Source organism: Poecilia reticulata, linkage group LG2, assembly GCF_000633615.1.
Source record: "Poecilia reticulata strain Guanapo linkage group LG2, Guppy_female_1.0+MT, whole genome shotgun sequence".
NCBI classification, from domain to species: domain Eukaryota; kingdom Metazoa; phylum Chordata; class Actinopteri; order Cyprinodontiformes; family Poeciliidae; genus Poecilia; species Poecilia reticulata.
In genome coordinates this window covers 44,228,388-44,237,267 of record NC_024332.1, presented here as the reverse complement: position 1 = coordinate 44,237,267, position 8,880 = coordinate 44,228,388, and positions in this window count along the sequence as shown.

Sequence of the window (8,880 nt, the reverse complement as noted above, 5' to 3'; positions counted from 1 at the left end):
TATATATATATAAAAACCTGACAAAAGGAGATTGTAGAAGCTCCTAAAGAAGACGGTGACATAAGTATGACTAAGCTCCTCATCATTTTACAATAATACAACTCATCAGCTTCACTTTAAACAGGCTCTTCGAAGGTAAAGACATTTTATCGTTGCGCTAACAAGCACAGCCCAACAGTCAGTCATGAGAATCTCCGTTCGGATGGAGGTTGTTGCAGAAACTGTTTCGAATCCAGCTGTATTAACTCCCTTAGCTCATATTTGCCAGTGATGACCATATCCATGGCAACCAGCCTTTCATTTCACAGCCTCCCCCATCCTCTGGTATGTACTATTAAATCATCAAACAAACTTCATATGTTAAAAGCAGATTTTCTACACAATAAATGATTGAAAAGAGACATTTTATTTCAACAATTCCTTACAAAATGTGAAAGAGGTATAGAGATTTACAGTATTTATAGGTTTTAGCTAATAAAACATATAATTCTCTGAAAGCATTTTATTAATTCAGGAAAGCAATGAAATGATATTAAAGTTATGATGATTTTAGGGAATAACCGATCATCATAGTTCACCACAGCTCTGATTCCAAGCTGCCGTTTCCAAGCATATTCACTGAAAGTTGAGTTAAATAAACTTACTCTGCAAGTTTATCTTGCGGAGCAGAAAGATAAACTGTAGTTTGTAGTGGCTAACAGAGCTCTGTGTCATGAGATATTCATAGTCCAGTGAAACAGAAAGCATGAAAATCAGAGGTTCATCAGCACCCTGACAAACTTTGCTCAAAATAAAAACGCAGAATAACCCAAGAAATACTAAATTAAAGGCTCAATCTTTCATGAAGATTTTTCTCCTGTAGTAAAAAAAAAAACAGATTTATTTTAAAGCAGGACCAACAAATAAGAAGGACTCTGTATGATTATTAAGAAATGAAGACTCAAAACAAAATCACCTCATCCTGAGGCTGAACGCTGCGTTGAATAGATCACGGTTGGCAAAACAACACAATCTGTCTGATCTGTTTCCACTCCATTACTCTGGCTCAGGAAATGTTTGGTTTCATCAGCCACAGGGCCGCTCAGAGGAGGGAGACCTCATCTGTCAGTCTCAGTCTGTGGGCTCAACAGGCTTTACTGGCGACAAAGCAGCCAGGAAACGCTGCTTTCATTCGCTTCTCCAGTCTGCAGCGCACAAACATCTCTGTACTCTTCCTGTGTGACATGGATACGGATCGGTTTGTGAATATTCACACTGTTGCTTGATGTCAAACAAGAAAAAAAAAACTTTTTATAAGGAAAACAACAAGCCATGAAAGAAAAAAAATCCCTCAATACAACTTGGTGTGTTGGAAATGTAGGTTTTGTTCTCTTCAACCTTATTCTTCATATCTGGGAAGGATTTCATCATGTGGCTCAAAATGCAACTATAAAGTGTTTCTGATACATTTATCTTTCTTCAGATTCATCGAATGTTTACATTTGTGTTCATGTTATTTATTTTCTGATCTTATGTTAGTTTTGTGGAAAAAGAAAATACGTGGGTCAAAACCTTCAGAGCCAAGATGAAATATCTCCCCTCTAACTGAGCTCATAGTAAAGCTTAGGGTGGTTCACACTGCAGCCTGAAGTGACCCAGTTCTGATTTTTCTAACAAAATGTGGCGATACTAGACGGAAACTCAGATTTGGTGAACTTTTAGTTTTAATAGGTTGCACAACAACGCCACCCTGGGAATTTCACCCAGAGAATATTTCTTTTGGTTTAAGGCACACAGGTTCAGTTATGCATGAATTTAGCACATCTGAGACAGTTTCAAATTTATAAAACAACCATTTATTAAGCTCTTTTTAAAACACTTTTTAAAACCAGTTTCTTTTTTAAGAATGGGACACAAAGGAAAACAAAGAAAATCAAAGTAAGTGNTCTTTTTTAAGAATGGGACACAAAGGAAAACAAAGAAAATCAAAGTAAGTGCAGTAGCTGAAGTTACCGGCCAGAGGGGGCGTTATAGGGACGGAATCCACCAAACACAGCAAACAAAGAAAAAAAACCCTTTGACACCAGACGCAGTGAGACAACCCAAACTCAAGAATCACAGCACGCAGAAGAGGAAGACACCGTCACCACACCAACACCGCCACCGGACCTCAGCAACTGCAAAACAACAAAAGAAAAACAGTTAACCAAGATAACAATCTTAAACCTAATTAGAAAAAAACAATATCAGCCCAACTAAATAAAAGACAAAAAAGGGCCGTAAACAAAATAAGTAAAGTTATAGAAATTAACAATAGCCAATGCAAGTTAAAACATCAGGACCATGCGTGGCCCGCTTGTCATGCCACAACAGGAGGTGAAAGGGGTGCGCCGATGCCACACCCCAAACACGCTTCGATGGAGGCGGATAATACCGCCGCAGTCCAACTTTAAAAACGACTGAGATGGAAGTCCGGGAAAACGAACGCCGACTGACAGATCCGGGAAACGAACGCAGACAGAGCAAAGCAGAATAGATCCGAGCAGAACAGAGCAGCAATGGTCCAACTGTGGGGGGACCTGCCGATCCAAACACGCACACACACACTCGCAGAAGGAGGAAGAGAAGGAGCGCAGCGCAGTGGCGCTTTACCACCAGGATCTTAGTGTAGCACGCACCAGCCAGCCAGAGATTGTTACTTTCCGCTGCCAGAATCCAAAGGATGCAAGCCACACAGCGGAAGAGCAAAGACGACACATCCCGAATGAACGCCGCAGCTCCTTATATACCACGCCCACCTTAACAACCGGAACTCCTCACCTGACAACCACCTGTGTGGAATTAGGTGCATTTCTATACCACTACAGTAATGTGACCTGTATCTGATCTTTTCATGGCAGTGTGATCAGCACAGGTCGGATTCTTTTTCGAATGTGACCCATATCCGATACGTATCCGATTCAAATGCTACATAACGTCCAGGTCGCATTTATCCGAACTGAACGTCACTGATTCTCAACAAATCTCATTATTCTGCGTCCTGATACGCGCAAACGGGAAGAAAAACAACAACCATGACGGACTATATGAGGATTAAGTTGTTAATTTGCTGCTCCGGTTGGACAACAACTTCAAATATGTAAGCTAAGCTACACCGTTAGCCTCCATGTTTACTTCCGCAAACACTGAGCTCTTCTTCTTCTTCTTTTTATGGCGGTTGGTAGAACACTGAGAACGCTGACGCTATGGCGCCCTCTAGTGCGCATGCGGGACACTTTCAGCTCGTTTGCCCGTTCAGACTGCAGAACACATACAGGTAGCATTTACTGGCAGTTTGAACGGCCCCGGAAAAAAACATCGAAATTGCCAAAAAATCGGAATTGGGTCACTTCAGGCTGCAGTGTGAACGCAGCCTTAGTGTTTGACGGATTTACATTCTGCACGGAAAACAGACGCAACATCGGGTTGACAACGTTTGCAGCATTTACCGACATTTAGCTAACCTCCAGGTGGGAGTGTAGAGCACCTATGGGAAGCCTTCAACACTGCAACATGGGTAGAAGAAAAAACAATAGCATCATGGTGGTGACATCACTAAACTGTCTGTCTTTCCAAACCTCCTGTTTGTCCGCCATGTTTTTCTGGAAAACGCCATGCGGACGGTGTGTGGTTGCTGAAATGACTAAATTTTATCGCTTGGCGCCACATGAACCTCTTAGGGGGCGTTTACACGACAACGATCCAACAAAAACGGCACTTTTGTTCCGTTTTTGTTGGTTCCGTTTTTGTTGGATCGTTTACACGATAACGTTCTGATTACGATCTGTGTTTACACAGTAACGGTGCACATCGAAAACGTGTAATGCTCTTGCTGCGCCTAGTTGGAGCTAGGTTCTTTGAAACTTTGAAAGTGCGCATGTGTTTAAAAAAAAGTTGTATTGAAGGCATGTGGATTTCCGTGAGAGAACACGCATTGTGTGCGTCTGATTAGGGCGCATGCAGTTGGAAAAAGTGGGATAACTTTGCCGAAAAACCTTGTTTGAGCTTTCACGGTGTCTGTAGCGGCCCGGACTGGAAGCTGTTTATTGTTTTTACCTTGGAATGGCCAATAGTCTGTTATTCCTATATCAATTTGATAAAATAGGAGTTCCCGCACGTCCCATATCCGTGTCCTCTGTTATCTTTTTCAGCAGTTAAAACAGTTTTATCCGTCGCTAACAAGTCGTAACCTGTTTTTCCGAGCCGCCTTCAAACGCAACATGAACGCTGAGACGCTTGCGCTGGGTTTACACCTGTGAGGCAGCGAAGGAGACCTGCTGCTGCTGCGCAGGTGTGTGTGTGTGTGTTAGAATCATGGCAGCAAACCAGCAAAACGTAAATAACTTGGCACAGTTTTTCCCCCGAACTAACCGACTGAGTTGAGTAAAGCTGTTGGATGCAGGTGATGTTAGCTAAAAGATGACTAGCTAATATCAATACAGCACGTTAAGCTTGTTAACAAGTAGCCTGTAGGCTGCTGGTGTTGTTGTCTATGTTCAGCTACGTAGACTCATTTTGCCCCCCAAAATAAGTCGGTGCCTCCTGTTAAACTCGTCTGGAGCCGGGCTGGTCCTGGTCCGTAGTTCTCTAGATGAGAGCGCTGAACAAGCAGCCGTGTATTTTGCCACCTGGGCGGTGCAGAGCGGTGAAGAGGCGCTGAGGGAACCGAATCTGATGGGGAAACAGTAACACCAGCATTGTGAGTAGTTTCTTYTTCTTCTGTGGATTGTAGGAAGCAGCTATGTTTTGCGTCATACTATGCATGAGCTGGTCTGGAACCCGTTTTCAATCTGTGCCGTTGTTAGAGAAAACATTCGGTGGTTTCGTGTAAACGCACACTACAAACGCAACAAAACTCTTCCGTTTTCCCCCGAAATCGTTGTCGTGTAAACGGGGCCTTAGATGAGTCAATCTGAAGAGCTTACATTTTGTTGGTCGATGTTACAAAGTAACAGACATTTAACAGAGTTTATCAGACACTTTTCGTTGATGTGGAAGATTCTGCTTTAATCAGTTTGGAAGAAATTTGTAAGATGCCAAGTATTTTCCAAGTCAGAAAGTTCAAGTCCAAGTAAAGTCCCAAGTCTTTTTCTAATTTCATAAAGTCAAATCTTAACACATTAAGCTGCTTATTGATGGTAAATGTTTCGTGTTCTGTTTTGTTTCCTGATTTTTAATTAACAGAATTCAACAGCATTCAGTGTTTTTATTCAAAACAGCACCGCGTTTATTTAGTACTCATTGATCCAAACGTTGCTGTGAATGCTCCCTTCCCACTTCTAAAGATATTCATTTGTAAATCCATAAAATCAGTGTTAGATCTACCAAAAGCTCAGTGCTAACAGGAACTTTGCACGTTATAAATTTTCCTGGCGTCGTCTCATTAGCAGAACAGCAGCAGAATCATTTATGAGTTCGTTCAGAACTGCAGCAAGAAACTCACTGAAGTTAATGCATTACACTACATTATGTGTTTCAATGGGTAAAATATTAATGAGAGGAGAAAAAAATCTCAGGATTAATCAATATTCCACTGAGAAAGTTAGGCTTAAATTATAACTAAAGTTTTCAACCAGATCTTGTTTATTTGCAGTAGAAATGTGTTTTTGAGTCATTATCCTCTGACGGCTGTGGCTCCTTTCATCTTGACGTTCTGATTAGTTCGACCTGATTTTCCATCCTTACTGTGTAAAAATATTTTCCCTCTTATGTCAGACGGAAACAGTTGGGGCTCAAATTGGTTGAGGCAGAGGAGCGGGTAAAATGCGTTTGGTGACAAGCACCTAAAAAAACAAACATGAAGCCTAAAGATTTTATATTCAGGTGGCATGTAGATGGACTGAGAGCTGCTTCCGTTTGGACATGCTGACTGAAGAACGCGACGCTTCCTGGAGACATCCGCTTCATTTTCCTGCTCAGTTCGTCCTGAATGCCTCAACATTTAAACCAATTAGAATACGGTGGATAAAGGGTAGCAGCTGGAGTTATGACTACCACTGAAATAATTAAACTTTTTCTGCGCTAGATGTTCTTGCAAAGAACGAGATGCGTTTGTCGTGATCGGGAGTGGGCAGGCATGAAGCAATCTGGGTGAAGCAGATGGCAGCTGCGTCCCCAATGAGCGGTGGATCCCTGAGGTCCACGATTTTAGAGCGACAGCGTCACATTACCGGCCGACCCGTCCAGATCCATTAGAGAAATGCAGCATTTCATGCACATGCATTAACAGCAAAACATGCAAATAATTGCAGTACATCAGACACGTGTACTGCAATCATCTCTACTTCTATGCTTATTACAAAAACTAAAAGTCTAAGAGAACGACAAACATTGTATTTACAAAGCACAAGAATATAATACAAAGTAACTTAGAGTCTTGGGGAACAGAAAGACATACAAACTCACCGGCATCCTTAAATATTAAAGGCAAAACATTTTATTTAAAAAAATAATCAGCAGGTACATCAAAAATCACCCTGTCCACTTAAAATAAAAATAAAACAAAACCACTGCACACACACTTCCATAAACTGACTTCATGTCTGTCTCTTTAAGATGTGAACAGAAAAAGGTTTTGTTGTTTTTTGACAGAAAAGCTTTTCAAAGGAACATTTCAAATGAAATATGACAATAGACAACATTTAGATGTTTAGCAATGTTTTTAACAGTTTATGGTCAAAAATCATAACCTGTCAAGTTTTCTCACTTAGCTTAACAAATTTAAATTAAATAGATTAAAAAAATTAAATTCAATGACTGGCATATATCTCTGGTAACATGTTTTATTATTTTTACATTAAACAAATAAAACTATGTCCAAGAGAGGTGAATGCACATTTATAATGTGTGACTGCTATAACTGCTTTCTGGAAGACGGTCTTGTAAAAATTGTAATTTCTTCCTTTTTAGTGACTTTTTGACTGAAACCATGCAGCATCAGAGTCTCTAATCCTTTGTACTTTGATGCAATATGCATCCAAAAATAGCCAAAAGCATCAGATTCATCTCACATCTTTCCTTTTATGTCCCTGGCTCCCGTGGCCCTTCCTGGTGAGATCATTTCCCCAAGTACCCAGAGATGATCGGCCAGGCCGTTTTCTTTTAAACACGTCATCTCACGACACTTTACGAAGAACAGACCAGGACAAATCCAGCTGATAAAATTACATCCACTCTTCCCATGTAGTCCAATAAATTCCTGCCTAAATCCGTCCAACAGTCAGTTGCAGTAAAAACAATAATAAAGTTATTATGAAGTTTTCTATGTAAAGAAGACGGATAACTGCAGAGGTTTCCTGATTAAACTGTTTTCATTGGAGGATCCTCATAAGCGCTAAACTAAAACAATTCAATCTAATTTTAAAGCAAATATATTACTATGATTATGATTAATTTGTAGACTGATGTAATCTGAGTTGCAGATGTCATTTCCTCTCTGTGCCAGAGCTGAAACTGTTCCGAATTCATTAATAGCTTAAATAATGATCTGTAAGTGTGTGCAGAGGCTTATAGGCTGTTGAAGTCATCATCTCCACCACGGCTCATATTTATAATGTTGTTTCAAAGTTTTACTCGTCGTGTACAAAGTTTGCAGAAAGAACGTTTCTGTTTGACACACCTGGGTGGTGAGCAAAGCCACTCCTACTAAAATCAGCTCTGATTTATGAAACATATATTTCTGTCTTTGCTTTCGTCCACAGGAAGTTTCACAGGAATCCAGGTGATCTGCAGCATCATCAGGAGTCGCTGAAGAGTATAATTGACAATTTGGCTTAGATACTTGAAAAATCCATCCATCCATTTTCTTGCACCCTGTTTCCCTCAGTGGGGTCGGGAGGGTTGCTGGTTCCTCTCCAGCCAACGTTTCGGGCGAGAGGCGGGGTCACCCTGGACAGGTCGCCAGTCTGTCGCAGGGCAACACAGAGACACACAGGACACACAACCATGCCCACACACACTCACACCTAGGGGCAATTTGGAGAGGCCAATTAACCTGACAGTCATGTTTTTGGACTGTGGGAGGAAACCGGAGTACCCGGAGAAAACCCACCATGCACAGGGAGAACATGGAGACTCCATGCAGAAAGACCCCAGGCCGGGAATCGAACCCAGAACCTTTTTGCTGCAAGGCAACAGCTCTACCAACTGCGCCACTGTGCAGCCCACTTGAAAAATCACAACCTGCAATTTAGTTTGGTGTAGAGCGAAGTACAGTGTTGAGAAATTATTGGAATAAAAATATATCTGGCAATCAGCTTTAGTGTTTTCCAGGAAATTGTTTTAATTTTCTGAACGTCGCCTTTTCAGTCGTTTCACCATGAAATGCTGAAGCTCACACTCAGCTGAGGAATGAAATAACCGTGTAATTGAATTCAATGTAGTCGCCTTTAAACTGTATTTTTTTTTTTTTTTGACTCCTCACTGTCACATTTAAGCTATCTAAAAGGTTTTTCAATTAATTGCACTTTAGTTTGAAATAATTTGCTGGATGGTAATGAGAGTAAAACTTATTCATTTTGCAGGTCCAGCCAACACAGTGGAAAGAGCTTCATAAATACTCCACGGCGTATAAACGGCCTCCATTAGATCAGCTCACAAGCAGCAGTAATAGGGTTATTATTTAAAGCAGATAATACTTTTTTTATTTTGAATGCTCATAAATCTCTTTTGCTCCTTTATTTTCCAGCGCGGTAATTGAGATGCAGTGTCAGGAAAGGCTCTGCATTAACAACCGTCTTTAAATCAATGAAGCGCTCTATACAGCGACAGCAGAGAAAAAGCAATATCTAAAATGGTTTTTTCCACCAATGATTTCGCCTTTTTCTAAATGAATTCATTGCAGATACATGTGGTATAAAATAT